The sequence below is a fragment of the Meleagris gallopavo genome, chromosome 3 (genome assembly GCF_905368555.1).
Source record: "Meleagris gallopavo chromosome 3, MGAL_WU_HG_1.1, whole genome shotgun sequence".
In the NCBI taxonomy this organism is placed as follows: Eukaryota; Metazoa; Chordata; class Aves; order Galliformes; family Phasianidae; genus Meleagris; species Meleagris gallopavo.
Genome location: NC_139406.1, coordinates 10,187,501 through 10,193,003, shown reverse-complemented (window position 1 = coordinate 10,193,003; position 5,503 = coordinate 10,187,501). Strand labels below are relative to the sequence as shown.

General features: G+C 42.1%; 1 long non-coding RNA gene across 2 annotated transcripts in view; it reads left to right on the top strand.

Annotated features, from left to right (window-relative positions):
- The first annotated feature begins 1,755 nt into the window (after positions 1-1,755).
- LOC116216497 (uncharacterized) overlaps positions 1,756-5,503 on the top strand; it is a 5,808-nt gene continuing 2,060 nt past the window's right edge. For both annotated transcript variants that reach the window (XR_004159363.2, XR_014882171.1), the window contains exons 1-3: positions 1,756-1,871; positions 2,610-2,742; positions 5,130-5,214. This is a non-coding gene — a long non-coding RNA (uncharacterized LOC116216497). The remainder of the gene's footprint in view (positions 1,872-2,609; positions 2,743-5,129; positions 5,215-5,503) is intronic.

Sequence of the window (5,503 nt, the reverse complement as noted above, 5' to 3'; positions counted from 1 at the left end):
TAAATTTTATGCCAGAAGCCCCCTGTTGGGTTCTTCTGCAGTAGCAAAGCTCTTGTTCAGTACTTTGCATTGCTGAAAGAGCCCTTCCAGCAAGCTGTGCACACCGGGACCTGCGGTGCTTCCAGTTTGCAAAGGATGGGAAAGGAAGCTGCGTTCAAGGAGGAGCTGGCAACACAAGCTTTCCCTTTCTCAGATCCATCCCTCTAATCTTTACTGATTGATTATATCTATTCCAACTTTAAATTCTCATGCTGTTGCATGCGTCTTGCCTTGCACCTGCGACCACCAAGATGGACACAGTCCTGACCAAAAAGTGTATGAGGTTGTCTAATTAGCTCCTATTTGAACACTTCATTAAAGTCTTATCATTATCAGCTTTGGTTTTTAATACTGGAATGGTTTGCAGATTTAGTCTAGAATAACATGAAGGCTAAGAAGGCAAGCTTTCAAAGAGCAGGAAAGATCATGATTATTGGTCTACTGGGACCAAACTCTGAAATATGATCTCTTTGTAAAATTATCACTTGACAGTTGTAGCAATACAGCAAAACACCTACAGAAAGATGCTTTAATGTACATATACACATACGTTTTCAGATCAAGTCATACCCATTTCCTCAGCAGGAATATAAGCTTGTTGCCATTTTTTCCCCTTCTCTAAGCACAACATAGCTCCAGGTTGTCATTTCTCCAGGGAGAGGCACATTCCCTTTCTCCACGCATAGCTAAATCCAGTAGTGTCTTAAGAGGCTTTGTCTGAATAATTTTTATTACCACTATTGATAGTTGTATTGATACAGGATCGCAATGACTCTTTGAACTCATGACTTATGTATGAGCAGCTGCTAATCTGCATCACGTGGAAACTTCTGATTAGGCAACGGACACCATCGAGTAACCTTCATGTCATATAAATGGTAGCTTAAACTTTAGATGTCAAAACATCTTCACTATAAGATCTAAATAAAAGTCTTAACTCCCTTCCCAAAAGGAGCTTACAGCACATAAATTGTCTACAGTAAAATCTCAACCATACCACAATAGAGCACGATCACCAAGCCTGTGTTTCCTGTTTTCCTCTTAACTGCCAGCACCCAGGAGTACCCAGTGTGAGGCTTTATCCAGGCACTTCTGGTCTCAACAGCACCATATAGAAGAAATGGGCAGGGAACATATATTTCTAATACTGAGAATGTTTTCTGAGAGTAAAATGTGTTTTTGGAGAACCTATATATAAGCCTGCAAGAGGCTTCCTGAGTCTTGATGTCCACATTGTCAGAGAGCAGCTATCTCAACTACTCCTTTTTGTTAGCTTCAAGGCAGAAGGTAGCAAATAGGCACTTCCATTTTAGAGGTATGAGGGAGCAAGCTCCAGTCACTGACTCCAATTTCTATAATAACTGCAAATGTCCAACACATCCTCACAGTTGGTTGTTGGTGTTTCTGTCTCTTGAGCTAACTCCAAGCAAATTCCAGCAGCAAAATCATCATGTAGAGGCACGTGGGCCATTAAAAATACGAGTCACATAGAGTTGTAGGGTGATGTCACATCAGCTGCCCCTGACGATAACTATCGAAAGTTAGTACAAGCCTCCAAATCACAAACGCTTTGGCTCTGATCCTGTTTTCATGAAGCAGATTTTACAATTAAACCGTCGCTAAAATTGGCACTGGAAGAGCATTGGCAGTCTGCTGTGGTCGCCTTCCCTGCAAAGCACGTTTGTGATGCTCATCTCGCAGTGATGCGCAGTGTCTGCTGCCGCCTGTTAAAAAAATGGTGTGAGCAGCGGCTGGCAGGCAGGCTGGTCAGCAGTGATTCATTCCCTGGCAGCCACGACGAGCAGCACGGGCTAAATTCTGCCTGCACAAAGGTAGGTATTTCTCTATTTCCTCTCCCAGCATTGCTGCCACGTTACATCAGGTACGAAGTATGGCCTTGGATATTCAAATAAGCATAGTAGCCACCTTTGACTCTCTGCCAGCTTTTTGCTAGCGTCACGCTCCGGTTCTGGGAACAGCTTGCTAGGGCAGCTGGAACTGCACAGCGCTCCGTGGGAGGATGGCAGGGAGCAGGAAGGGAAGGGCAGAGAGGGAGCAATGCGTCTCGTGTGCTTAAATAGCCAGGCTGTCAGAGAAAAAAATGGTGAAAATGCACCAGTGGCTAGAAGCTGGAGAGAGGAATGTACACTCTTTACATTTTCTAGTCTCTCTGTGGGTAAGAATCTAGCCTTTTAGGCCATGGGGTGAACACGGGGTTGTGAAGACACTACAATGCATCTGACAAAACCTGTCTTTTTCCTGAACACAAAAGGTAGATAATAGTTAAATTAAAAAAAAAAAAAATCAAGTCGGCATTGAGCATTGCAGCTAACAGGGTGCTAAACATTTGGGAATTCAGTGAATTTCTCAAGGGAATCAGAAGTTGTCATGAGGCAATGAAAGTAACATTTTTTCCCCCTATTATAGATAAAGAGCAGAAGGGAGAGGAATGGGAAGTTTAGTGGTTTCTCCTCCCTTTTTGTTGTCCCTCTTCCTCTTTCCCGATATTGATATTGCTCAGTTTTTTGTTTTTTTTTTTATCTCTGCACTTCTTTGTTTTGGCTTCACAGGTACCAAGGGAAAATGGCTAGCAGTGAGTTCTGTAGCTTTTCCTGCTCTGCAGGCCCTCTGGCTTAGCCAGCTGGATCACACTGAATTAGTCAAGTACTTCATTATCTCCCTTCTCTGCACATTTTGCTCCAGGTAATAAAATGCCCAAACAAGAGAGCCAAAGCCTTCTGCTGTGCTGTCTGTGAAGTTTCGTTGTTTTGGCCAATTCTGCATTATCAGCCTTGTGCTATGGGAGGGCATCACTTTTCATCCCTCGCCTGCAGTGCTTCCCAATCTCCATTTAGTCACAGCAGTTAGCTAACCATGTAGCTGTTGATAACATAGCACGGTTTCGGAGCCCCTCAGCCCTCAGGAGGTCTGGGATTTCTCTGCGCAGCGTGGGCCTGCAGGAGGAACGGATCCCGGCTGGGAGAGCCAGACCAATTACATTGTTGGGATGGATGCAGTGCTACGTGAGAATTGCTCTTATTAGCAGCCAGTGGGATAGAAGTTTTGCAGGAGGGCATTTTCTGCAGCGGTGAGCTGCTAGCTAGATATGTAGGTCAGGCACCGAAAGCCGTAGACCGAAATCAAGGCAACCACTCCGCACACCTTTCCTTCGTGAGGTACCACGCTGTGGGGAGGGAGGAAGAGCATTTATTGTTATTGGTGGCTTTCTTTCCCCTAAGTGATTCACTCAGATGTAAAGTCAGCTTCACTTTTGCATTTGTATCATCAGAATGAATGATTAATTGCTTTTGTTTTTAATGCATGTATTTTAAAAATACATGTGTCCCCTCCCCCTACTCTACAGGATTCTCCCTTCTCCCCCCCATAAGATGACCTTTAGTTAAAGCCACAAACTACCTTGAGGCAATCTCTGGCAGCTCTGTCATGTGATGGCAAAATGGGCCATATTTAAATCACATGGAAGGGAAAAGGAAGAAAATCTAGTTCACTTCTTCAGTGCTTAACCTTATTCGCAGCGGCCAGCGCTGAAAATCTGTCAAATGTTATCTATTGGGGAGTAGGAATGTGAAAAATACATGCTGGGGAAAAAAAAAAAAAAAAAAAAAAGCCTGCCTTACATTGAAACCTAGGTTGCAAGAAATCAGTTTCATTTGTATAAATCAGAAACAAAAGTATCCAAAATATGAGAGCAGATTTTTATTTCTTTCATCAGTCACATTTTCCCCATCCTTGTTCCATTAAGTTCACCAAATTCTGTGCTAGGAACACTCAACCCACAAGCACGTGGGGATGGAGGAAATTGATGAACCAACTTCCATCCCATGGAATAACACTAAAGAAATTCAAAATCAAGAATCTATGTAAGCAGGAAGAAAAAGAAGAGCTAGATATGTATATTATAGATTTGATTCACAGCCTGATGAAGTCAACAGCTGACTCCTATTGATTTCAGTGATCTGTGGATCAGTTCTTAGTAACAAAAAGAAGGATCTCCTGATGACGAAGGTCCAGACTGCAGCATTTAGATAAAAATATTAACTGCAAAATACTGCTAAATTAATCCAACTTCTTTTGATTATTGATGTCCCACTGTTTTCTGCCTGAAACAACACACACAATGCATTAGTCATTTATAAATTATTCATTCACAGTTATTTTGGCACTAGCTTCTTTCCATTTATCAACTGATAAACATACAGGAGATAAGAAGGGTAATTTTATAGACCCTTGACATTTACCTTTGACATGATCTCCATATTTAATAAGGTAAAACACAAATGACATTTTGGAGATTCCAAAGTCCATATTATCAAGCTTCCCAATGACCTCCACATCCACACATAGCACAGGCTGCGTACTTGGAGAACATATTCACAACCCGTGCACACACAAGTTCCCCCGAGCTCTCTTCCCAAGCCTGGTTTCAGCAGTCTGAAACACTCCTGTTGTGTCACCAAACTACAGATGCTTTTTGTGGCAGCACTGGAAAAGATTACGGCTGACTTCAGAGACTTGGATGAAGTCCAGAGATCCACAGCTTTGGGGACTGCTGAAACCATGAGACAGAGCCAGGTCAAGAATTTACTGTTGCCTGGACTCATTTTGAAGGATCTCATCCATATTCCTGTATGTGCAGCTCTGAGTTTTGAGCTACTTACCCAGCATGATGGCAACACCATTTCACCGGGTTTATGGAATTACAGCATATGCTGTTAAAGGTGGGGAAAATCAGATGCCAGATAGTCAAAGGCCTCATCTATGTCTCTATACATATTTGTACCTTCACTCAGTCTGCAGCCCACTGGGCTATGTTACCATCACACCCCGTGCCTAAGATTAATACACAGCAAGAAGCATAAACCACTCCAATCAGACAAGAAGCAACTAAAAAGAATTCCACTCTATCAAGGAATAATAGAGCTTCCAAACAGCAGCTGTACTATTTTTTCCTCTGGACTATGAGACAATGAAAAAGATTTATTTCAAAAAAGAGGGTAAGGAAAAAAAAGAAAAACAGTTTTAAAAACAGCAGATCAGGAATAAATTATAACAATGTCATTACTCTCCAGAGTTACAGAGACTACCAAAATCCCCCACACCTGAAAAGGTACCAGGAGATGACTGTGAAGTGTGTATGTCACTTTGACAAGTCCCGTAAGTATAGCACTTCAAACATGTAGAATTAATTACAGAACAGCCAATTAACTGTTTATTTGCTCCTGCCCTGTAATTCTAGACAATATATTTTGTGTATTTCTATTTTCAGGAGTGATACTATAGAAGAGACACTAGCCAACAGACACCAGCCAACATTACATACCCTCACATTCTTTAAAAAGTCCCACTACCATTCATTTTATGACATTAAGCAATGCATAACATCTGCAAGGAGAAGTGCTCCATGCTGTGAACTCCACTGCTACGTTAACACAGAGTTTTGGTG